Below are 27,071 nucleotides of genomic sequence, written 5' to 3'. Positions count from 1 at the left end.
TTGCATGAGGTGTGCAGAACACCAGCGAATATATTCTATTTCTTTTGTTCTAGTCTCGATGAATGAGAACCTGCAAAATGATCAATGATTTACAGTTGCCACTTTCGTGACGGTGGAACGCCGCCGGATACTGTATCACTGTCAATTGCAGCGACCAAACGGCAACTGATTTCGAAATAATGATGGAGGTATTTCATCGCTAGTGCCCATAGCCGATATTAGTAGTATAGAATAGAGGCTAACAACCAAGAGTTTTCTCTAATCCAAGAGAAGCCTATTCTAATCCAACACAATCCAGATCTAATCCAACACAAGCCAATTCTAAGCCATCTGATTGACCGCCATTAGCTCCGCCCACTTCTCGTTGATTGGCCCATGCTAAGCCTACTGATCATTGATTGGTTGACCGTAGCTCCGCTCCTTTATGCTAATTAGTTGGCTTGGCTCCGCCCACTTCACATTGATTGGTTCATGCTAAGCCTACTGATCATGGATTGGTTGACCATAGCTCCACCCCTTAATGCTAATTACTTGGCTCGGCCCACTTCACGGTGATTGGTGCATGCTGATCGCTGAGCACAGCTCCACCCGTTATGCTAATTAACTGGCTCCGCTGATTGGTCCATTCTAAGCCTACTGATCACTCTCCACATTTTCCAGACCTTCTAAGCGCTCTGATTGGCCATCCCCAATCTAAGCCTACCAATTGGCCTGTTCTAAGCAGTTGATTGGCTGACTAAGCCCGCTGAATATAGCCTTCAGTAGTGCCCGCAAGATGGCGTGCACGGCAGTGGCCTTGCTGCGGCTCTATCTCAGACAGACAGGAAAAATACATTTCAACGTTTATTGAGTACATGTTTGAGAAAAAGCATTGCAGTGTTGGAGAGATTGATTCCTTTGATGCTGGGCGTGGTTCCTCGGAAGTGACGGATCATGAAGACGTCTCCGGGACAGCGGCTAAGAAAAATTTTGTCCTCGGTGAATTGACACTTCCATGTGCACTGGATATCTTCGTACCTGTCGCTCACGTCCAGCGATTGAAGTCACGTGCGCAGTTATCCAGTAGCGTTCCTGTTCAGGTTAATGCCGGACCTCATAGGTACCACGTGCCACTCTCTGATGGTCAAAATATCGCCAGGGCATTCGTGCGCGTACGTGTGCTTATCCTTCTCCAGCTTGATGCTCGCATTACAGTTGCCGGCGTCCAGCTCCAGCGCGCACGAGACGAGCGAGAAGAGAACGAGGTACCACATCCTTCCAGTGACACGGTCCAAATGACACTACTCCTTCACATCCTCTGCATTATCTGAGGGTGGAAAGAACGCCAGGTGAAATCCAGCCATCTACGTCATCCACTCGAGCTTACCATATTCGCAGCTTCCATACGGGAAGGAGTCCACCTCATTGTAGTGGTATTGTTTGTCATCATATGCCATCAGACTTCTTTTCACATTTGTGGTCGTGTACATGCACTGTTTCTTTCCCACTATTGACACCTGTTCGTGCGATACGCTAGTGTACTTGAATAGGGTATCGTGGTACGTATTATCTAGGAGTTGTTTGTGCACAATGTTCTTTTAGCTCTTGCAATTTGTTTTCCCCCGGCGAATTTGATGAATACATTTTGTCTTTCAAGCATTTTACTTCCTCGATCGGTGTGCTACCGGTTTCACTTTTGAACGCGCCAGGCCTACCGCGATTCTTCTCGCTGTACAGCGGATGATCCCGATCGAAAGAAGACAAGTCTAAATGGTCATCGGCGATCGCACGTAACTGATCTTCGTAGTCCTTGCAGAATAGGCCGAGGATCAGAGAATCTGTGTCAAAGTAGCAGGTAATCACTGGACAAGTGAGCTTACTCAGCAGAGTTTCATAGTAGACTGGTTAACTTACTCAATTCTAAAATCGTGAAGCCAATCTGCAGGGGGAAATCGCATCACACTTTTCTTTTGCACATTTCGTACATTACACAATCGGGGGACAAAATTTCCATTCGCACGCATTCCGCCCGACTTCCGAGGCTTCTCGCTGTCTCCTCATCGAAGGCTACTCGAATATCCTGCATATTAAATTTATGTAGCAGCGTTCTCCCGAAGACCGCATTATTGGAGATTTCATAGAATTTTTTCTCGAACGTCGCGCCCGAGGAGACGCGTCTGGCAACATCGTCCTAAATGTAGGGATGTAGGAATGGTGCCTGATGAAATATTAGAATTCGGTGAATCTTCGTCACCCTCATGCCCAATGTACCATAGAGCGCGAGCAGCGCGTAATGAACCACGTTCTCGACCTTGTCCTTTCACGTGAGCAGCAGCTTTTTGCTGTTAGCTGGCTGATACATTAACTCTCCGTGGAGCCCTCGCTGGAATATCGAGAGTCATTCCTTCGGGACGACCGCCTTCTCGGGAGCCAGGGGGAAGTACAGCGTCAGCACATGGATAGATTTTGGATACTCCAAGTCGTACACATACACGTACCCCACATCCGAATCCGTGGGATGATGCATAAAATCCATGGAGCTAAAACCCTCGACCCATTCGAAATCGCCGACGGAGAGTTGCTTTATCATACTGAATCCATAAAGATTGTTGCAATCTACAATCTATGTATGATATGTACACCTGCTCTTTATCGGGATCGTAGCCAGTGCACAGAGGGTTGTTACCCGCAAATGACGCCTGCTCGCCTGACAGAGCCCGCCTCTAACACCCGATTCTATGGCTCGGTACATGTCCTGGTCGATGACTACCTCCAATTTTGCCTGTGTGTAATTTAGGGCGCACTGCCACGAATAGGATGCCAGAGAAACGCAATGAAGCAATTACAATCCGCGCGCGTGGTAGCACAGGCGCCGGAAGTGCTGCATTACGTCAGCATGTAATAGGGCATCCGTTTTCATGTACAATGCATTATAATCCCTCAGATTCGAGCATCCAAAACGTTCACATATGTCCAGCGTGTACTGATAGTCTTCGTCGCTTTTATCCTCTTCCGTCAGATCGTTTCGGAATGCGGATTTTGCCGGCAGAGCCAATTCATTGTACACCGCGAAGGAGCTAACGTGGCTGTACGGGAATACACCTTTACGAAGCAAAATTTCGTAGTCGTCTCCAAATACCTGCTTCAAGCATTGGAATGCCTCTGCGCCCCCCATAGATTTGACGGTGTCCATGAGCTCTCCCGGCGACGAATTGAGGTACTGCATGGTGTCTCTGAATAGGAAGGTGCCAATTTAGAACAATCAAATTTTTTCCATGGAACTTGCCACGATGAAGGGAGCTCGCTTCCACCCGAGAAGGTGAAATTCCCGCAGCAGTCCGGCCAAATCGTAGGCCAGATTGTGCATCATGATGGGCAGTTTTTCTCTCGTTGTGCATGCCACGTTACAGGGGTTGCACAGCGTCGCGATGTAATTTGTCTCGCCGGCAGTAGAATGCTTGGAATGGTCGTGATGCCGGACACGGGGTAGATCTTGCGCGAACTCCCGTTTACAGCATGCAGACTGGGTGGCAGCTCTGTGCTGGGCCCGTTGCTCATCATTCAGCACCATTGCGGCGGGGCAGGCGTTCAGGGCAATCATCTCGTCCCACATTGCCATCAAAGCTTTCACGCACTGCCTCACGAAATCTTCACCATGGTGCGTCCTGATGCGCATCACCTTCGAGTTGTGGGTGCGCACGATCACTGCACAGAAGCTAGAGGTGACGTGACGCTGCATGCCAACACCACTGGGCACGAGTACGCGCTCCGTGTCCAACGCGACGACGTAGTTGTACTGCTGCATGTACTGTATTTTAGTAAATTCTACAAAGTTTTTGCCCGGTTCGCAAAATTCCAATATGATTTCGCTTACGTCCGCGCACAGGCGACGATGTTTCGCCATGCTCTTTTCCTCCTTAAAAGAGCGCGTGCAGCGTTCGCATACGAAATGCTTGTTTTTCCAAATCAGTAACCGCTCGAGGGACTTGATTCCGAAAAAATGTTGATCTATAGCCAATAAGTGAATTTTCTTTTCATACTCGAGTTTTGGGGGTCGCGACACCTGCACTCCCTGATCGATGTACTCGTACACGTACACGGATATCTTGTTTTTGTCTTCTAATTCATCCCGATCAGAGTAGGATACGGGGAAGCGACTAGGCCACCAATACTCCAACGCATAATTTTCATATTATTTTGACCATGTATTCCAACCCTGTGGACGCAGGAGGGCGAGCGTATTGTATTTAAAGCACTCACCCTCCTTACGTGCCGGTAAATGAATATTCGTTAGCACGTTCCTACGTTTAGCCAAATGAGCGGGAAGTACCCCATTGCATCCGAATGTTTTCACCACGGAAATACACATTTGAACGTTTTGGAAGTCGGTGGACACGAACTCACTTCCTTCCTGCTGATAATTTTCGACGCGCCCTGTGGACTCCCGAATCACGTCCATCAAAGTATTTGCGATGGCTCCATCGCTGTGGACTTCGCCACAAAGTGGGTGATGTGCGCGATTATCTCCCCCCGAATTTCCTTTATCATTAAAACATCGGAACAAATGCAAAACTAAAAGGGTATTCTTTGCGATGTCAATATAGCGACCATATCGTGAAAATGAATAGTTAAATATTGTCTCAAATCCTCTACTCTCCGATGATGAACAGATACCAATAGCACGTATCTTCTGACGATACCTCTCAATGCAATGTCAGTCTGGAAGAAGGGAGGAAGGACATATCCACATCGGGGTGCGATCGCATCACATGAGCACACAGTGTAGGAGTTGTGCCGTCCCGAGAATTGTCTTTCGATAGCTCTTCATCTTCGATATTGTGAGGGTCAAAAAAGCAGAATACACACCTAGGCACTGAAGATAGAAGAAACCGTCAAAAACGTGTAACAAGTGAGGCGAATAACAGTTTTGAAGCGAGTTGTGGCTCGCAGCAGACTGTTCTCCTTGAGGCGCTCCCGTGTCTTATAAATCAGCAGCCACACTGTATGCCCCAACACGTTGGGGCTATCTGTTTTATATCAAAACTCGCTTGCTTCCGCATACTCCCATGGTTTGGAGGTCGTAAATCATGTTGTTTGTTTGTTTGTAAGGAAATGAGGTCATGGAGCTTCAGCAGCCACGCTGCATGTCCCAACACATTGGGGCCATCTGTTTTATATCAAAACTCGCGTACTCCCATGGTTTGGATGTCGTAAATCATGCTTTCCGAGAAATGAGGTCATCGAGCTTCAGCAGCCACGCTGCATGTCCCAACACGTTGAGGCCATCTGTTTTATATCAAAGTTCGCGTACTCCCATGGTTTGGAGGTCGTAAATCATGTTTGTCAAGAAATGAGGTCATGGAGCCTCAGCAGCCATGCTGCATGTCCCAACACGTTGGCGCCATCTCTTTTATATCAAAGCTCGCAGTTTGGGGTTGTAAATCATGTCTTCCGGGAAATCGGGAAATCTTCCGGGCCACGCGTATTAAAACGTATACAAAAAGTAAACTGTTCTGCATGATGAGACAAGTATCTGAAGAAAAAAAATCCCTGTGAGCCCACGTCAAAGCGGACCGCCTGTGCTACATCATAGCCCTCTCATTTCCACATGCCAAATAAAGCTTTCTGCAACCAAAAACAATGGGTTCGCTTATGCAGTTTGGTTTTCAAGAAGTTCCAAGTGGGGTTATCCAAGTCCTTCGCAGCTAACGTGCGCGCGCGCCATATATCGCGAGCTGTTTGTATGTTATTGTGTAAACAAAATCTGACCCAGCTACCGTGCACCACCCTTGCGCCTAAAAATAGTCACCTCCATGGGTGCTTCATATAAAAGTTGCGATATATACAACTCATTTGAAGTCTGTGAACTACTTGTTCATCCGTCGGTCGATTCCGGGTGAAGCACACAACAAGAAAGGTATGTCTCACTATTGTCTTGAAGATGAGAAAAGTTAGGTAACAGTTGTTCTCATTTTCAGTTCATTCTGTGTTTGTAGAAAGTTGCGCTGAGAAGTAAGCGAGATATGTCATCTATTTTCGAGAAGCTGGATAAACTCAAGAAACCTGGTGATGGGGATATTCAGAAAATGAGCATTGTTCCGAAGAGCGAAAAGCTCGACGTGTTAGACTTATGCAAGGTGGACACTACGTACGGGGATGCCGTGTACGTGGAACTCCTGATGGAAAACGATAAACGCGTAAAGGTGTACATACCCAGTCGTTTTAAGGGACTCACAGATGAAGATTTGAAGAAATGCGTGAATTACCAGATCTGAAACTAGAGAAGGAGAGATTCAGGGATGGTATAAGAGTCGCGCCCGACATCATGTTTACTCACGCGAAGAAAAAGTGACGCATCCCACCGAGACCAGCGAAGGTCTGCGTCCCATATGTAATCATCAGTCAAATATAAATACACATATTTCCGATTTTAAGAGAAAAAATGTTGTGTTGTTGTGATGGATTAGGAAGGTATATAGATAGGGTGATATGATAGGAAGCTATATTGATAGAATGATATGATAGGAAGCTATATAGAAGGATTATAACGCATATTCATCGACTAAGCAAGTATAGTTTGTTGGGAGTTATAGAGAATAAAGGACACCACGCTTTTTTAAGCAACAAACAACTTTTCTAGCATCTTTATTGATTTTAGGTCATTAGCGACGAGATTATTGGAAAACAGGGATACAATGCTCTTCAGGGATTTCCCTTTCGCCAACAATGTCGCCACAACAATACACACCACACATTGAAGAATACAGGCTTTGAATACGGACATCATTATATTCGTCGACGGCGAGACGTTTCAGCTCGGGTTCGATGGGCGGCAATCCGAAGGAATCAAAGTAGATCAGTTTATCCTTCATTTTCGTGTAGAGAATCCAATGCTCCCTGGCTTGCTGTCGCCGATCGGTGTTGACCACGATTATTCCCAGTCTATCCAGCGCGGGCAGACGATCGTCTCGAGCGTATACACCACGGCAGAGTGCCTAAGTCCAATCATTGTATTTTAAAAGTTCTCGATGTCTTGCTCGAACATCGCGCGCGCGCTAATCCAGTGTGACGCTCCTGTTCTTATCCACGGACATGATTGTCACACTCTCGGACAGTATCAATACGGTCGTGGGTTCGGCCAAGGCGTGTCGGAACTTGAGTTGCAGATGAACGTTTCCACACCATATCGGTGACAGGTGGACGGAGGATTGATCGGGATCCAGGTCGTAGTAGAGCAGGAACTTGTTTCCAACGTAGTGATCGTATTCATAGGAGACGTGCTTCTCGCACAGCTGCTCCAAGAGGTTGAAGTAGCTTTGGTGATTCAGGTTATTGTTGAAGTCGAACGTGTCGACTCGCTGCGTCCCGTTCACAGTGACCGTCACCGATTCAATGTCGCAGTTCGCAAATTGATACGGGTCGCGATTGAATGCACCCTGGTAGGCTAGGGTGGGCACGAACGCAACCACCACCTTAGAGGGTATCTTATCTTGAAATAAATCTTCCAGGCATGCATCCAGGTTGGCAACTGGTAGTGAACAAATACGCGATTCTCTTCCGGCCAGTGTGTAGAGAGCCTTGCGCTGCAATTCGGTTTCGTGCCTGAGGAATAGGCTGGGACACACAGTGATTTTCTTTATGTACAAGGCGGTACTCATGATTTCCATTTTATGCGTGTGCTGCTCCTGATCGGTCTTCATAATTCGGAATTCGCCCGGGCCTTGATAAAAAACAAGCCTAATTTCCACTCCCAATATGAGTAGCTTAGGCTGCAGAAAAATGTCCGAGTTGATCTTGGAAACCAGGTCGATGCTCTTGCCGCCCAGTGTGAGGTTGTATCGTTCGGCCGGTCCACGAGCGCGAATATTGTTTTCCGATTGACGTGCTTCTTCTTGCGTGTACAGACCTGCTTTATGCACGGTATTTTGCTCTGTGATGCTGGCTGAAGCAAAATATCCAGGTAGCTTCTATTGCTATACAAATTATTATTCGTAATCATGGTCTGATTCAAGAAAACGGCTACGTTCTTGAAAAGCGAGCTGGCGAACGCGTTGACGGGGTAGACCTCGTCGTATGCCCTCCTATCGCCCGCATTTGTTTCCGGTAGGGACTCATTGTCACGTACGGTGCGGATTTTTGTCACTATGTACGCGAAGTTCAAATCTAGATAATGTTGCCCCAAATTCGAGAGCTGCAACTCTATGAGCTAGCTAACCTTTTCAGTGACTTTCATCTTTCATCGTTAATTTCTTAGGCAAATTGAGGCTTTGTATGTATTTGTCCCTTCTATGTTGTTCCAGCCTCAGAACATCAGTTCTTTCATGGAACTCTATGACGGAGGATATGTCAACGACCGGGTAGAATACCTAGTATTTCCCCTTCAGTATATGCCATTGCGTTCGCGGCAGAGAAAATAATTGTGTTCCTAACTTATCCAACAGAGGAGTGTAGGGGTGTGAGACGTCAATCGTGTCCATCTCGGAACTAAATTCTTGCCGCGCAACCGGCGTGGTTTATGCTGTCGAAGACGTCTGGTTTTCTCCTCTTTCTTCGTCCGGCTCCTCCGAGATCTCGGAGAATTTTTTGGCCCCTATCTTTAAGCGCTCTTCGAAAAGAGTCTCCCTCCGACTGATTTTTGGCCACCCGTTTAGCTGCGGCGACAGCCGTCATTTTTATGTACAGCGATACGCGTTTAAAGAGTGGAATAGCGAAACGGCCGAGCTGAGAAAAGAAATTGCCTCCCCTCTGATGCAGGTGCGACCTGTATACCGTCGGAATGCCAAATCCGTAGATTTGTACCACTTTAGTGTACATGCTTAAAGTGCAGCGTCAGCGTCGATCTACCGCGATTTTGTAGCGGTAGCTTGCGACACGTGTCGTCGCGCATAGAGACGGTGACTGAGGAAATTCCGCGCTGCACTAACTTAAAGTACTGAACGATAAGAAAGCTGAAACTCATTTGTTCTTTTGTTCTATCGTAAACTAATGAACTTAATTTCAGTATTGGATGACGCCCGTTTCCCACTACGGAGGGCGTGACGAGATACGTGTATATCATAATACAGTTAATGGGAAGATCTATGGTCGCTTCGTCGACGCCCGTATAATTTTCGGTAAGTGCGGTTTTGGCGCCGAAACCCAGTGGGTATGCAGGGTAATCAGATAATGTAAGCGACACATTTTCTCGCAATCTCAGTGAACATCTCCTCGCCCATGCATCGTACGCGAGGGAAGCCTCGGGTTGCACACGCTCACTGACGGCGATCACGAGAGCTTCGGATGTTTCGTAGTAATTTGGTGGAAGTGGAATGCTCCGACTTTCCATCTCTCGAGTGTTTATGTGAATGCGGTACGTCTTCACTATGGGATTACACGTGATGCACTTTCGGGATCCTTCAACGTGGATGTGCTTCACCTGAATGAGGCCCAGGAACTCGGTTGACAAGTTGAAATTCGCCGGGAGAGAGAGCGAGTAAGTGTTGTCTTTGTATTCCACTCTTGATTCTGTATCGTTCGTCGCTCTGAAGAATTCGTTGAATGTGTCGGTAATTAGCAATCGGGGTTCCAAAATTAGAACGTTAGTGATCACTATCACTCGGTGAACTCGCATAATAACGGCTCTTTCCTTCGCAAGCGGTAACACGTTTGGGACCATGCGTACTCTGCTGCCCTCCAGATGATCTTCATCGATGTCGGCGATTCCAAAAGCGAGATGCAGCGGTCTGTCAAATAATTTCACCGAGCGCACGCATTATGGTAGCTTAAACACGTAGTGATCCTCCTCGTAAGTCCACTCTATCCCATATTCAGGGAATATTTTATTCAATAGTGTGTCCGTATCTTCGAACGTGAGCTGTTTTGTTTGCCCGTTCTCCGTTGATCTGCGGGCTGCAATTCCTGCTCGTACAATGATCCCAGTATTTCTTTTCCCATCGAATCTTTCACGTACACTATGGGTGGATTGGTGTTTCTCGTTCGCGACACCTCGAACACTTCGGCCGTCCACCCTTGATCGCAGCCTTTGGCGAACACACCGCGATCTAACGCGAGCCTCACCTGTGCCCTACTTTATACTTGCTCTCGCGCGGGGTCGTCTTACGATTCAAACTGTTGAACAGGGCTACTTCATTCCCGGCATTCACCTTTTTCGGCTTTTCGCCCGTGCCAGAGTGTACTGAGTCGTTATAGTCGGCCACTATCTTCGGCAGCGCGTTGATATAATTAAACTTCCCCGTACTAGTGAAATGTCTGGCTATTCTTCCTCTAATTGTTCTTTGTACGCGTTCACAGGAGGCCGCCTTCATTCCACTTTGTGTTGTATAGTGATTTAGTAGCGACTGAAAATACTGACGAATGGGGGAACCCCAAAATTTGCTTCCACGATTGGTGAGGAAATTCTTCCGAATTCCATGACAGAAAACTCGTTGGAATGCTTTCTTTGCGTCTTGCGGGCGCTTTGTGCGAATTGGGACCATGTACAGGTACTTCGATAGCGTATCTACGACAGATAAGATGTACTTGTATCCCTTGTTAAATTTCTGATATTTACACATATCCAGAAGGTCTGCCTGATATAAATCCCTCACGTGAGTTGCAATGATGGAGCGCCGCTTGAATTTTTTCTTCACTGGCTTGTGAAGGGTGTAAGCATCTTTTTTCAGCTGTTCGATGGCTTCTCTGTGCGTGAGATTGTGATAACATCGGTACCGATCCACTCCACCTAACCCTTTCTCCTTGATCTTTCTATGGGGCCCATATTTGCTCCAGCAAGCAATTCGGTTAATTTTTTGTACCAGCTGAGTTCCTTGATGAGCGCGCTACGACGTGCTAAGTAGCTCACGAGAGCCACAATGTTTGAGCGGTTGATTCGTTTCCCTCTATATACTAGCGCATTATCCGCCTGCCAGGTGAAAACTTTCTTCAATGCTTTTAGCACAGATTTCGCGCGTGCTTTATGAACGAATGAATATTAAAATCAAATTGGTTGGGTTCAGGTTTCGGTTTGGGTTCGGAACGGGTTCCAGAGGAGGAGGATGATAATGAGCGCGCTTGAGCAAGTAATAGAGGGCTTCCAGTATTTTTTCCCACTTTTATATCGTCCGAATCGTTGGATTTCAGAACTTCATCAATTTCTACTCTATGCGCCATGACCGATGGCTTTGGACATCACTCGTCCGGCGACTCCCGCCACGAGACTTGAGAGCCTGAGAGGAGCAGTGGAAGTATGGGAATGAGACCACCTCGTTGTCCCCTAATATATTTCTTCAACTGCGGAAGGCACTTATGAAGTGACTTGTAAGCGAGGAAGCGGATATTTTTTTGTGTTTCTTCAAGTTTTTATGGAGTTCCCTCGAAAGTGGGATATTTCCACGTAGAATGTTCAGACAGATATCCGAAAGGATTCGAATGTCATCGCAGCTGAGCTCTTTAAGTAACTCTGCACGGTGCACCAGTTTGCTGGTGGCCAATACTTTGAGGAGCGTGAGATGTCTTCTAAGATCAGTCATTTCGCGGGCGTAAACAGGAACTGCCACCCATGCGGTAAAATACCCGTTTGCAGGCTACGGGACGGACGTGTTTGCGAGTGAAGATCTACAACTAAATAACCGTGCGCCTTCTCCGTCGCCTGGTTATATGCGTCGAGGAAATAGGAGAGCCCCTGTTTCCCGAATACTTGACGTCCGAAGGTTTCGATCTGTTGTACGGACCGAGCGTTCTGGAAAAATACGATATAACTGGCGTTCAGGGATATCGTTCGAAAAGCAGCATTGTGATAGAACAAGGCTTCTGTGATCAGGATCACCGGCGCATTCTTATGGTGGCTACCACGCACAAACAGCGACTCTACCTCCGATAGAACCCCCTTTTCTGTAATTTCATCGTCAATAACCATGAGAATGGGATATTGTTCATCCCAATCTGTGGGTATCCTCTCCATAAACTCACCACTGTCGAAATCCTTTTCCCATCCAGCTTCGTACGTACAGTATCTTCTGCGGTGGAATGCTAAATAACTCGGGGTGTCTCATCATATTCTGCGTGAGCACTGTCTTGCCACACATGGACGCACGGAGATGAGAATTTGAGCGGAGTGTTGGAACTGCATGCACATCGTGGAATAACTTGAGGAGACTGTGTGGCTAGGTGCGGGCGCACCTTTTTAATCCGCAATCTTGCGCAATGAACCGCAATCTTGCGGGCGCTAGTGAAGGCTATGTTCAGCGGGCTTAGTCAGTCAATCAATGGGCTTAGAACGGGACAATCGGTAGGCTTAGATTGGGGACGGCCAATCAGAGCGCTTAGAAAGTTTGGAAGATGTGGAGAGTGATCAGTAGGCTTAGAATGGACCAATCAGTAGAGCCGGTTAATTATCATAAAGGGCTGGTGGTGGTGGTGGAGCTGTGCTCAGCGATCAGCATGCACCAATCAGCGTGAAGTGAGCGGTGCCAAGTAATGAGCTTAAAGGGGTGGAGTTACGGTCAACCAATCCACAATCAGTAGGCTTAGCATGGGCCAATCAACCTGAAGTGGGCGGAGCCAAGCCAACTAATTAGCATAAAGGAGCGGAGCTACGGTCAACCAATCAACGATCAGTAGGCTTAGCATGGGCCAATCAACGAGAAGTGGGCGGAGCTAATGGCGACCAATCAGATGGCTTAGAAGTGGCTTGTGTTGGATTAGAACTGAATTTTGGCTTAGAATAGGATTAGAATTGGATTAGAATAGGCTTCGCTTGGATTAGAGAAAACTCTTGGTTGTTAGCATCTATTCTATTCTACTGATATTGCTCCCGGTAATTTGGTTGACGAGTCTCAATGCGAGAACGGAAGTTCTACGTTGTCCAAAATAATAGTATTTACGCACCGACCATTTCGCGACCGTCATGCCGGAAGCCCACGGCGGTAGCCGAGGTAAAAACTTACATATACAATTTCTTCTTTGAGGATCCCTTTAGCGTTATTGTATCTGGAGATACTGAAAAAAACTGCAGTACAAGTTCAGACAATATGTTGTGACCCCACGTGTTTATTTGTATGGATAAACGGACTCATGATGTAGATTTCAGTGACGTGCGCGGTGATGTGCCAGAAGGACGAAAGGAATACGAGACTCAGTACATGTTACAAGTGGCTGTAGTCAGAGAAATTAACCTATATAGTCTTCGCTAGCAAGCCAGGAATATGTGATACATTAAATAGCCATCCTCTCAACGTATCACTTACAGGTGTTTTGACAGAGGCAGACGCGAGTGGCTGTATCTCATTCCGCACTGTTAGGTACATTATAAATACGGTGGTTCCTTCTGTCAGTTTGTCTCCATTCTCTTCGTTCGCGCCCCTGAAAGGTTCCACGTTATTTGCACTTGTAAAATGAGCACTTCTAATTACGGCGGTCGCCACGTAAGCTACGGTTGCACTTCAGAATGCATAGAATGGGCGGCGTGGTATCACGTCGTATACTTCCAAGACCGCCACTGGCGGCGCTGTCGCGACAGAGCAGCGCCCTCCCTCCCCCTTTAGGTGTCGCACGGTGCCTATACTGAGCTCGTTTTCTGTGAATGTCAAGTCTTATCAATAGAAAACAAGCACACCATTTCGCTTTATTTGTATTTGCGATGTCATGATCAGACTCAAAAGTGACCTCCCCAAGTATACAAAAACAAAAGTTGACACGCGTCCGTTAGAGATGCGCGCCGAGCGCCGCCGCTTGTGCTCGCCGCGGGTCACTCCAAACGGCGCGCCGCCGCCGGTTCTCCCGATGGGCGAGCCGCTGTCCGGGAACAAATTTCTAACTTTTCGTTCACATTTGAGAAAACAACTGGGAAAAGGCATAAATCTCCCATCATCGTGTGATTCTTTTCTTATTTCTGTGGCAATAACAATCCGACCATTGATTGTGTGTAGCAAACGTGACCATGATGACTATGACAAGATCTGCGATCGACTCTCATTTACGTAGTCTCCGGAAACTGTGTGATCAGTCGTGAAGTCGCAAATATTCCACACAGAAATGGTAGATCAGCGACGACGAAGTGCTTTCGCAAACATGGAGGAAAATGGGCAGAGGCCAAATATGTTAATATGGCATCTGCTGTGCACAGTCCTGTGTTGTCAGGAAACACTTTCCTGAACGTTTGAGAAATGTATAAAGTGACAGTGTCTTTCAAGAATTATATTGTCACGAAGCGAAATGGGTCGTCGAATAAACAGCGAACGGTTTATTAGACTACTTGGTAGCAAAACACGAGAACGATAGCTCTCTGAACACAACTGAGTCCAAAGAATGAATGCTCCAGTCTGGAGCGCACAGGCATTTAAGCGCCGCGTCAAAAAGTTTAGAAACAGCACGTGTAGCAGGCGATGTGTCTGGAGGCTTCTTTCATCTTCTTCAGCATGCGCCGGGATGAGATGTACCGTTTCGTGCCTGCCCTGGAAGTTTCTCGAAGATGATTCGTGGCATTGCCCCCTCCGTAGACGTGGCATCGTCCCGATGCCAGAACCTGTGTCGGTTCATCTCGTTTTTCGCATTTCCCATTTCGTTTGTACCCTGCGAAGCCTCGTAGCCAACGTCGTCGTCTTTAACATTGTCGTCGGCGCCGTTATCGATTAATGCAGTTGACTCGTGGTCGTCGATGAGTATTTGTAGGTCACTGGTAAGGTTTTGAGCGTCGCGGCGGCCTGTATTGCTGTTCGTCGAGCTCGGAGATTGGTCGCGTCGTGAGTCCGCAGAAGCATGCTGCTGCCGTAGAGAGTCTTCAATTGCGGCGGGATGACTACGCGCTGAAGGCGGGAGGCGTCAGGTGAAAATCCGGGTAGACCCAGTCGTCGGTAGGGGAAACGGCGATGAACCCGGGTGGCTTCTTCACAGTGGTAGCAGAGCAGCCTCAAGTCTGACGTTCGCCGTACGTCTGTCTTGCGAGTTCCTTGTACGCGTGACTGGTAGCTGAGTGATGCAGGTTGGGCGGATCGCGAATGCGCCCAGCTGTCGCCGTGCCGCACTGCCGATGGTGGCTCTCGTATTCATCTTCTTGCGGGTTGGGGGTTCCAATGGCCTGAATTCCGAAGGTAGACCACGCTGTCTTAGACTCAGTCGTTTCTGTTCTTCCAGGCCGTTAAGCAGGGATTACCCTGCATCTCCACCAGAAATGTCACGAAGCGAAATGGGTCGGCGAGTCGTCGAATAAACAGCGAACGGTTTATTAGACGACTTGGTAGCAAAACACGAGAGTGATAGCTCTCTGAACACAACTGAGTCCAAAGAATGAATGCTCCAGTCTGGAGCGCACAGGCATTTAAGCGCCGCGTCGAAAAGTTTAGAAACAGCACGTGCAGCAGGCGATGTGTCTGGAGGCTTCTTTCATCTTCTTCAGCATGCGCCGGGATGAGATGTACCGTTTCGTGCCTGCCCTGGAAGTTTCTCGAAGATGATTCGTGGCAATATTCATAGAATAAGACAGCTTGGCAACATGTTCATGAGTATCACGAATACAGAGTGAATGAAGTAAAATGAACTGTGATACAATTAAATGTGTATTACAGAGCGAATTAAGTAAGTCAATGAAGTACAGAAAAATGAAGTATTTTGATTGAACGATTAAAGGTACTTATGGTGTTAATATGGATAAAGATAATAACCTTGTAGCACGGTAACCTTTAACGATATCTAAATGAGCACTCTCTGCGCTGGGCTAAGTGTCATTAAATACCTCCGAAATGACTCGAAAAATAGCGTATGTCTGACTGGGACCCGGAGAGTTTCGGTTCCGCTCTGCTGACTCGTTTATCTTCCAAAATGATAGTGTTCCCACAGAAAATACCCTCATCTTTTAGGATATCCTCACTAAATAACGCTCCACTGGTTTCTGCAAAATCCCTGGAAAAATGGAGAAAGCAGGGGGAGGAATCGTGGAACAACCGGGAAAATACTGCGGCCTCCTACGGCAATAAGTGCGGAAAAGTTACGGTAGATACGTAACGAAAAATAAAAATAAAAGTTTGGTAATACGATAGAATTCTTTCCCACGTGACAACTATTGGACGGACAAATTTTCAATACGACAGCACTTCCACATAACTCTGGGGATAACGGTGAAGCACTAGAAAAAGAAGAAGAACAAGAAGAAGAAGAAAAAGAAGAAGAAATTGCGTAAGCATCGTAATGCACAGGCGACCATGTGGCACGCAAAAGCAAAAGAGTCGCTCAATTCTAATACTTATTCTGGTCAACGTATGATGTTAGGTTACCTCGGGTACTGCCCAGTTGCATGCCCTACTGGTGCGGGTTCAGTAAAATTTTCTATTCAGTGGTCTAAGTACCCTACAGTTCAAAGGCTGGTGCCGCCCTCGGTAGCTCAGTCGGTAGCTTGTCCGCCTGGTGATCCCAAGATCGCGGGTTCAAACCAGGCCGAGGATTGTGACAATTTGGTGGAAGGGTACAATTTGCTCGACCAGTTACCTGACCATTATGGCGTCGCTCATGATCGCAGTTGTCTCGCGGCCTAAAGAATCGAATTATTAAAATTATTATTAAAAACGTGAAATATTCTCCTACCTAAAAATTATCGTTCCGCCAAGGCAATTATTGAGCAAGAGGGAGCTGTTTCCCCGATAATAATCCCATAATATAGGCAAACTGTTGTACGTGATTGAGCTCAAGAACGCGGGTTCGACCCTGGACCAGGACGATAGCAATGTTGGGAAGGTAAACATTGCTTCCAGCTCCGTGTGTCGGAGATTTCCGGCGCACGTCAGAAGAACCCCAGGAGGTCGAAATTGTACTCGGTCCTACCCTGCGGCACGTGCAAATGTCGCCACACAAATCGACTGATTCACCTTACGTGTAAATCTACTCCCAATCTTTATGTACGTGATTGAGGGACATGTCTCGGAAGGGAAAATATTATCTATTAGATGACACTTATTGCGAGAAAGTACCTACTTTAGACACTTATGGGTGTGGGAGCAGACGCACGCACACGAATGGGCATGCGCATGGACCTGTATGTTCTTATTTGGCACCGTCGCAACGCGATAATCAGCCATTATCCCGATGCTTGTCCATCGATTTCACTCTTTATTCGTCCTATTTTCGGATGCTTGTTCTGTGTTCAAAAAAAGACAAAAGAAAAAGGAAACGGTTATGTAAGCAACGAAATTAAACACAGAAGCACGGTAGTCCTGGGAAAATCGGGCAAGAAAGCCCTCCCCCCGTCCTTGACTCCTTCTTCCCTCCTCCCTACGTTGTGCGCGTGCGGCCGGCGCAAGCTTGGGGAGGGAACGCGGATGTGAGGAGAACATTCGACATTTTGGCGGTATTCTTCAGAATCCGGCTGTTACTTTGTGCGACTTCCTTCGAGTACAGTGCCATTAGAAAAGTGTCGTTGTCATTGCTTGCTACAAGATTCATTTGTATTTTTCGGCCAGCACTCACAATGAAATAAGGATGTCCTCATTTGCGAATCAAAATGTAACGGCTGCGTCCAATCGTAATTTTGGTTCGCGACAGGTTTTCTGCAACTAATGAACACGGTCAGTACCGGGATGAAACAACGTCATTACTTGGTGATTCGCGTGAACTTAAATTCACGAAAGGTGTTAGACTTGCCTCACGGTTATTATGGTTTCATAGGGGTTTTAATGCTAATTGGTGGCTACTCCGGTTGTTATATACTTTGATGTCACGTTCGGCGATAGCTGCCCCGGTTGTGTGTTGGATCAATGTGTAGCGTAACGTGTCGTGATGTCATTTTGCGTTGCGTAAAAATGTGTTTTGCAAAAGCCTTGTTGAATCAAGACATACCTACCAATGCAGTTGTTCGAATAAGCACAGGTTGCTAGTTCGCTAACATTACAGCGTTTACTAAAGCGACAGTCCGGACCTGCGGAGGGTATCCGGATTGCGACTCCTTTCGATTGTGCTCCACACGTATATGATCCACGTAAAACAGAAAGGGTGAAAGCTTTCCCGTTTTAGAGAAAATCCTACGGTTAACCCATATCCGGTTTCGGTTTCTCCGTGACGTCGCTGTTGTTCCCGACGTCACAATTGTGCAAGACGACATAACAACACTCAGCGCTTGTTTGAAGTGCAAAGTGAGATTTTCAGGTGAGACTTGACCCACTTGGGGTGGCGATTTGTTTAATCCCAGGGAACACATGGTAGTCAACTAGACGTCCAGACCTGTTCTAGCCCTAGACTTTAGGGATAGTGCCCAAACTAGACGTTGACTAGACGTCTAAAAGTCTTACCATTATTTAGACGTCTAAAATTAGTGATTTACTAGACATATTGTAGACATTTAGTAATTGATGTCTAATTTAGACGTCTTGTAGCTGGCCTTGTATGTACCACATATTAGAAATCATCAAGATTTTTGTTTTATTAGCTTTTTAAGAGGTGTGAACACATTCACACATCAAATACAGTCACTATATTATAAGAGGTGGTTCTAAGCTTAGCTTTCAGGCTTACAAAACTGAAGTTCAATTGTTACAAAACATATGCAGGAAACTGAATTACTTGACGGCAGAGTTAACATAATTGTGGTGCTCAAGTTGTCCGTGAACCGGCCCTGGTGAGTGAGTCTGTTCGCCTTCTGATCCCGAGATCGCTGGTTCGAACCCGGCCAAAAACAGCAGCAACTTAGTGCCAGGATACAGGTTGCTTAGACATGCCATCTTCCACAAGGGACATTAAATACGGTGTGTTGTGTGGTGAGCTTTCATTGCACATTTAAGGATACTCAGGTGGGCAATCCACAGAACGACTGCTGTGGCGTCGCTCATGATCTCAGTTGTCTCGCAATGTAAACCCCAATTGTTATTAAGTCTTCCATGCTGGTATTTGTCCACAAGAGTCATCACAAGAAATCTAAAAAATGTAGCCAAATGCAGAAAGAGGACTGGAATTAGGAGGGCCATCCAAAAATAAGTTTCCCGATATTTGTTATTCAAAGGAAACACCACTAGGACAAACTGAATGGTGTAGTAGTTGGGTGTGACATCCCGGCACTGCAGATGTTGGTTAATGGAGTGCCGTTCACCTAATGTGTCTGGCATTCAAGCATGGATGTAATATTTCCGAGTACGTCTGACTATCCTAGTACGGAAGAGTTATCCTATTTTTCGTTAAAGAATAAAAGAGTGAAAGAGTACTTTAGAGAATATCCACTGACAGTTAACACCTGTTTATACAAAACACTTTACAGGCATTGAAATGGTGTGTCCTCTATACAGGGTCGTGAAAATCTCCACAATGAACAGTACAGTGGGAGATCAGCTATAACACCACGAAACGACGTTTCTTTTCTGAAATTCCGAGAATTGTTAACGGAGACTGGCGGGTCACTGGTACTGCACTCTGATACTAATGAGAACAAATTTCCTTCAGCATGGTCAACGAAAGTTATGCGAGATGGGGGCCACATTTGCTCGGTAACGTTTGTAAAGAGCAACGAATGAATGCAGCTTGCATTTTCCTTCAATGGTATCAAGATGGTCAAGATGAATTTCTTGGAACAATTTTTATTACTGAAACCTGGATGCATTATGCAAGTGCTGAGACAAAATACCATAGGAAGTCATGGTGGGTGCCCGGTGAAAGCATTCTGAAGGAGGTCAAACTCGCGTTTTCGTCTGGAAAAGCTATGCCGACAATGTTTTAGGACTATCATTGTGTGCAACTTGTAGATTATCTCGCATGCACAATGACAGTAAATGCAGATGTACTGCGAGATCCTGGGAAAGCGTCAAACTACAATGAAACAAAAACGCACAGGACTTGGAAGGGTGTAGTACAACCACGTCAACGCTGTCTGCACTCGTCTTGAGAGACTCGGGATTTGTTCCAGAAATTCATCTGGAAATTTGCCAAAGAGAGAAAAAGTACACAAGCGAGCTGGTACAACGTTGAAATAGGAAGCATCACCTTGAGCATGAGGAGAATGAAGTATACAGGAGACCCACAAACGTGAGTTTCCTTTTCGTGGGCTTCCTGTATACTTCGTTCTCCTCGTGCTCAAGGTGATGCTTCCTACTTCAATGAAAATTTGCCCAATCTGCTGTTCCATCTTCCTCTCAAAGCACCCCTCGGCAGTCACCAATTCGCAAGTGATCATGAAACACAAATTGATCAGGTGAAATGCAAAGTGAATGCCTCACTTTGTAAACAGGGCGTAGCATGGCACAGACAACGTATTGAATACTTGGTATCACAGTATCAAAAATGTTCAGCTAAATAAGGTGACTGTGTTAGGGAGTAACGTTGAGCTCTAATCTGTACATAAATTTTTTCAATGTTGTGCTATAGGTTTATTATTTTGATCACAGCAGAGGAACTTTTGTTGGATGATCCTCATACATGAAGGAAATTCCTTATTCTCTTACTTTCCATCACACGTGTGTGGAGCAGCAAGTACAATCTGTTTGCAAATGATCATACTGAGGTAATAAAACTGGACTCTGCAACAACCTTCAGAAACTATGCAAGGAATGGACCACATTAACTTTGTCCAATTATATTATGACCAAATGGATAGTATGTAGTCTTTCATGTTATGTGAGTTGTATGCCCATATATTGTAACAAAAGATCAGTCAAATGAAGGCAGTCTGACTGAGGTATGTAGATAATTTAAATAATGTCCATACATATGATGATCCGAGTGTTTTTGGCTCACTGACATGCATATACACTGACAGCATCCACAACTAGAAGACATTACCAGAATCTAAGTGCTGTGAAGTAATATTTTATTTTACTGAATATATATCTTTTTTTCTTAACGCAAGCCCGCATTTCTTCGGGGCAATGTTTTTTGAACTAGCGTTCCTGATGGCGTTACCGTTGCTGGTAAATGTAAAATTTGTACGAAGTAACTCCCCTGCACCATCACCTTAGCACCAACTGCTACACCAACTTAAAGAAATCAGCAACTAAATTATTGAATCACTGAAACGTCAATAAAAAAGTCGACGACGCCGACGAATCGTGCAGCGCAGCACTATAAACCATAGCTCCACAAACACAGAAGCACTTTGCACGTACTGTGGGCAGCAGATAGCAGATGTTTGTTTACTGCACATAACATTTTCCCACAAGCTACACAGCTGCAGCAGTAAAATGGAATCTGACGTGACTCAGGGATTTCAGAACCCTTCAAAAAATCTTGAAACTGCCCATGGTATCTCTTTGAAACCACTGAACAGGCAATGCGCTACATATTAGGCACACCTGTAGCTCAGTAGCAAAGGCACTGATAAAATGTTTGCAAAAAGAACAGCGATTTTCAACACATACATCACAAAATACGACACTCGTCGCTGCAACAACGATGGCGATTGCATAATGATGATGATGTTGGTGTAACTTCCGCTGGATTGGCATATGTGTTATTTAACATTTAACCTCCACCACCCAATTATAATGAACGGCCACGGAAATTAAAGATATTACAAAAAATAAGTACTCAATAAGCACGAGCTAAAGCAATGGCGCCTGCCCGTCTACCCAATCACCATCCATCATCCATCCATCCAACCAGTTCGAACCAGTTCAGTTTCAACGGTTGAAACTTCAAACTTTCCGGACGCGCAACGGGTAGCAGTGGAGGAGGAGGAGGAGGAGTGTCGTTGGGAGGAACCCGAGAGGTCTGCCTGCCTGATTAGGCGGCATGTTTCTCGGGAAGGGAAAGGTGGTGGAGAGGAGGAGAGGAAAGGGTGAAGTGGAAGACCGAGCGGAATCCGCTCGGGGGGAGGATAGCTGCGTCCATGGGCCGACTTCAGGGGAACTGTGCCGGCATACGCCTATTACACATCTGAGGGAAATCCAGGAAAAACCCCAGACGGCACAGCCGGCCCGCGGATTCGAACCGCGGACCTCCCAGTCTCCAAGCGCACGCGTTACCGCTGCGCCACCGGAGCTGGTAACGGGTAGCAGTTGGGGTCTTCGCGGCTGCATTCCACTGGTTGTTATACGAAAATCTTTCGAAGTTCTAATCTCCCGCGCGTTTTGTCTTGCAATTTTTGAGCATAGCGAGAACGTACGCCGTGCTGTCCAGTGATAAAAGCTGTTGAGCACAGCAGAGCTCCCAGAGTACTGTGGTGGACAACGTTTCTTTGTTCTCTGGCTTTCAAGTTTAAGGGGTGAGTTCACTCTTCATTAAAGTATGTGCCTGTTTCTGTGCACCAAATCGCATGTAGTAGAGTTGCGTGGCATAATATTGGAATATCGTTTCCTTTATTTCGGCTTCGTATCACCGATTGAAGCATATTGGAAGTGTGGGTTGACCTGACTGCACTTGCATTCAAAGTAGTGATTAACGTTGTATGTTCGGCAGTACAACGTTTCATTAAGTGCCTTGGTTCGTCTTTGTGCTAAAACAAATACGGTATCACTAATTAACCATCGAGATTAACGAGTTTTCGATGACTGTTGAAGTGTTGAGTAAACGAAAGTCGACAGTTACGGTTTGCAGGGCGGACATGCCGGAACATAAATGCTGGTTAGTTCATTGTCATGTCAGCCCGACTTCGGTTGTTGCATTTTTCGCTGGTAGTGAAACTACACACTGAAAATTTTGCGCAAGTACTTTTGTTTGCATATCATGGTTTCATAGCAACTGGGTTTTTCTTTTTATAGGTGCTTGGACTATCTTGCATCGGTGGATATGAAAATAGTGGTAACCTACCCTACGAAACAGCTGTTTGCACATAAGCTTAACAGTTCCCTGTGAGGTGAGGGGAAGCAGTTGTCACTGACGTGTGACTGTGTTGTCCTCCAATGTTCCTGATGTTCGATGTGCCCCCTAATCTTACTCTGGAGGGTGCCTCTTTAAATTTTTTGTCAACAAAGTATTGCAAATATAGTTGATGGAAGACTCTAACTGCTTTCCATTTACATGGCTGTCTTGTGGTTAACGAAATCGAACTTTTTTTCAGATGCTGTGAAAGTCAGCAGGGAAGTGCGATGTAGAAGAAACGACTGCCAGAAGCTTGCTAAGGAACCGCACAACCTGCGTGGGCAGCAGACAAAATATTCATCAAACGGTAGAGAACTAGTATTTTTGTGCTTGGTCGTTTTGAGACATCCTTGGTATTGTATGGAGAACCGCGTGACTATGTCATTCCGTCTTACTTCACCCAAACAGCTATCTGGTAGTAGTGCAAGATTTGAGTTCCTAAAAGGTTTATTCACTGAAGTCACCTCAGCGCCATACTATAGGTCCCGCAATGTTTAGTCCTTGCATTTGTTTGCTGCATTATGCTTTTTAGGTGACTATTAACACCAAAAATATGGAAATTGCTCAGACATTCTACAAATCACAGAGCAACAAGTTTTAAACACCAGATATACGGTGAGTATAATATGGGTAACAGCTTGACTGAAATCTACAATAGGGCCGATGGCAGCAAATCTGCCTGCTAGCGACAGTGGCGGTCTCCTGCGGATGACGTCATGTGAATAAACTTGTATACTACTTGTACGTACTTATAATATTTGACGTGGTGATACAGCTCTTGCTTTGTATTGTCTTTTATAATATACACAGTGTTTATTTTTATCCTGTACAGAAGTTTTGCACCAAAGTTATGAGAGCAGCACAGATGTTGTTTTAGCGTAATGGAGTGATGGAAGTGCTGCGCCAATCATGGAGTGCTTAGCAGTCGCCTGCTCGACCAGGTAAGGTCGTGTGTCACGAGAAAACGCCTGTCATATTGATGTACTTTCACAGCGAAAGCTGTTACATCCTCATTTCCCTGAGATCCTGGCAGCGTCCGCTAGAGCCCTGTGCAGATAAGATTTTTAGCATCCGCGTACACGTTATCCGATCCGCACCGTTGCATACACAACCGTTTAGATCCGCAAGTTTCGAAGGACGCGTAAACACAGCCGGAAGAATGTTGGTATAATTTCGGATGCCTCCATGCTCTCATGGAAGGACTCATGGCGACAAGCAAAGGTAAACCTTTCACCAAACGCGATATGGAGAGACTTCTGGAACGCTTCCTCACCGGTGCTCGTGTGGACGCCAAAATGCCTTCTCTCCCGTCTTGGCCGTGCATGGTCAAAGGTGAACCCGGACATGCGCTCGCTGTCGGTGCGCAATACAAATAAATTGCTAGTAGAAAAATTACAGCATGCGGTATATCTGCATCCGACCTCGAGCCATCCGATCCGCACACCGCAGAAAGTGATAAATTCTCATCCGAATCCGCAAGTATCTTACGGATATCCGCTTCCATCCGTGGATGGTGCAGGGCTCTAGCGTCCACATCAGGTAGTGACGCACAAACAGATTTTCAGCTGTTGCTGCAATTTGTGTTGTTTAGCTGTAACAGTTCTGTGATTTTTGTACGTGCAGCTTCTTTGTGTCTCTCAGATCAGTGTTGATACAGCTTTTGCTCTTATGTGGCCAGACAAGCATCCCGTGAAAGAGTGTGCATAGCCACTAAACAAACTAGTTAGAACTAGCAGGCTACATAATGCTTTCTGACATGTTTTGTTCTATTTTCTAGCCACAGTGAGTCATTGGAGGCAGTGCTGCAGCACCAACAATCACTCGTTGGAAGAAAGGAATGAGGTGGCCATCAACACCCTGCTGCCAGTTCAACACTCCTCAGTCAAAACACAAGACGCCTGCTTGGCGGCAAAGTCAATCCAGTTTTAGACTAGAGTTTTGTACCGTAGACTTCGTGTGTGGTTTACTGCGAATAGGTGTTTATGCTGAGATCCGTGTTGCTATGAATTATATCATATTTCTGCATGAATGCATGCCCGGACGGTAGCAGGACTAGTCATGGTCTAAAGTAGGTCTAAAGGTGGCTAAAGTAAGGTACAGGAAATGTATAACCCTAGACCTGTCGCATGAATGGAGGGATAAAATTGGTCTAGCTGTATACTTCATGTCTAATACATGGTTAAGTGTCTGACCCTGTTCCAGACATCCAGGTCAAAAGAGTGTCTAAATCATGGCTAGGTACATAGACATCGGATGTCTAGGGCTAGATGGCTAGGTGGCGTAACGTTAGACGTGTTATTTGACGTCTAGTGGAGGGATACTAGACATTTGGTCTAATTGCCTAGACATTCTATAGACATTCCTTATCTCTTTTTTTAGACGTCATTTAGACGTTTACTAGCCCACCATGTGCTCCCTGGCATAACTTATGTTATTCCTAACTATGTAGCTTGTAAAATTTTCTATGCAGGTGTTTGTGCTGTAATCGGAAAGACGCGCCTGACAAATGTTTATGCTGTGTAGGCCAAATCTGTGACGACAACGGGGTTGAAACTTAACAACACTTACTTGTCTTTTCAAAAGGCATTGGTACTGCACCGAGCTTCCATCCAGGACGGTGAATATTGGCTACCCCCAACTGTTGTGGGGGTTCGGTCTCCGCAAACACGAAAAATGACACGCACGTTGTGTTTTAATTCTTGTTCTCACGATGCACTAAGGAATACATATGCTTCATCGCTCAACAACACCGTCACATATGTAGTAGCCAGTCACTGTTAATAAAAAGCAGGAATGTCATGCGTATTGAAAGTACGGAAACCAAGACCAGCGACGCGCAAAGAACACACAGCCCGCAGAGAGGAGCCGAGCAGACGCCGCTAAGGCCGGAAGCGAACGCTCCTGGTGTCACGACTGTCCATGTGCGGCTTTCAGTCGGGGGCAAAAGATGCAAGTTGAAAATTGCATCATAAATTCTCGGAGCCGAATATAAACGAAGCATTTTGCATAGTGGCTCGGAAAGATATAAGGGATCATCTGATGGGGCCTATTTACACATCTGGGGTCCAGACTGTCCCTCTAAGGACGCTCTTTAGTAACCGTTCTGGATTTGGTAGTATGGGGGAGGGGGGGGGGGGCAATCTGAACGGATGAGCAGCCCGTGTACACCAGCATTTATTCAGGCATTGTATGCAGTGTGTTCCAGTAACTGTCTAAAAAACGTACGCTGCGTACATCCACAGTACATTACAGTATATGCGTTTGTCCGTGTTCCTCTTCGTGATCGGCTAGTACACTTCGAACGAAATGCCCTTTAGTTTTATTTCTACAATGCGATCAACGACATTTATGTGTAGGGAATTTCTGCCACGTGCTACAAGTAACTTTGTCCAATTTTAATTGAAACAAATTTAATTTCATGAGTGGAACTCCACAATTTGCAAAGGCAATATAATATTCTTTGACAGAAAGAGAATTTTTTTCGTATATGATTTATCCTATTCCAGTACGAAGTACATTCCACCATGTAATAGTTGGGGTAATACAATAGTAGTTTGCCAGTCTTCCTGTCGCGGGTTTCCCCCTCTCCCTGGCGATGGAACTCCTTAATCACAGTCATAAAAATAAAGTTGCTCTGTGGCTCACAAAGTGACTGTTTTCACATTTTTTTCAGCGATACTGTACTAGGTTGGGAGTGGGGAAATGTATTTACTAATACTAGAATGGGTTAGAAAGCGCTGTTTCTGATGAAAAAAAAAAGTCACGGTGCCATGGCAAACTTGGGGTTCAATTGACGTGATTAAATTAATTTCAATTAAAGGTTGATAAAACTAACTGTAGTACGTGACCATGTAGTAGATTAGTAGTAAGTAGTACGTAGTTTATCGCCTACAGAGAAGAGAAACAGAAATGGACACCGTTATGACGCCCACATATATTTCTGGTATTTCGCAAAAAATGTAATTTTTGAAAAGCGCGACAGTAGTGGTCACGCCGCCGCCGCCGGCCGAAAATGGGCCCAACGCCGCCGCCGACAAAAACAGCATCGGCGCGCCGGACAGGCACCTGCTTCGTCGGCGGCGCATGACAATATCTTGGCGGCGCGGCGCACATTCATAGTCAGGACTAGAGCTACGCGCCACGCCGCTTTTGCTTGGCGCGCCCCCCTCTTCTGCGGCGCCGCCGCCGCCAGTTGTGCTAGCACTGCAACCTGGCGCCTCTACATAGCAGTACACCGATTTCAAAACTCAGTAAAATCGATGAATTTCCTGCAAAAATGAGAAAAAACGCTGTCTTCATATTCCTCCAAGAAGAGCTGTCTGACCTAGACTGTTACTAGACTATACTGACTAGAC

General features: G+C 46.0%; 1 long non-coding RNA gene across 1 annotated transcript; it reads left to right on the top strand.

The window, feature by feature from the left end:
- The first annotated feature begins 21,908 nt into the window (after nt 1-21,908).
- Nucleotides 21,909-24,646, top strand: LOC135397883 (uncharacterized). Its single transcript, XR_010423835.1, has 5 exons — nt 21,909-22,120; nt 22,617-22,711; nt 22,916-23,023; nt 23,549-23,657; nt 24,494-24,646. It is a non-coding gene; the product is annotated as an uncharacterized LOC135397883 (long non-coding RNA).
- The last annotated feature ends 2,425 nt before the right edge of the window (nt 24,647-27,071 follow it).

The sequence above is a fragment of the Ornithodoros turicata genome, chromosome 6, assembly GCF_037126465.1.
Source record: "Ornithodoros turicata isolate Travis chromosome 6, ASM3712646v1, whole genome shotgun sequence".
Lineage (NCBI taxonomy): Eukaryota > Metazoa > Arthropoda > Arachnida > Ixodida > Argasidae > Ornithodoros > Ornithodoros turicata.
Note: the sequence above shows the minus strand (reverse complement) of the source record. Positions and strands in the feature narration are given on the sequence as shown.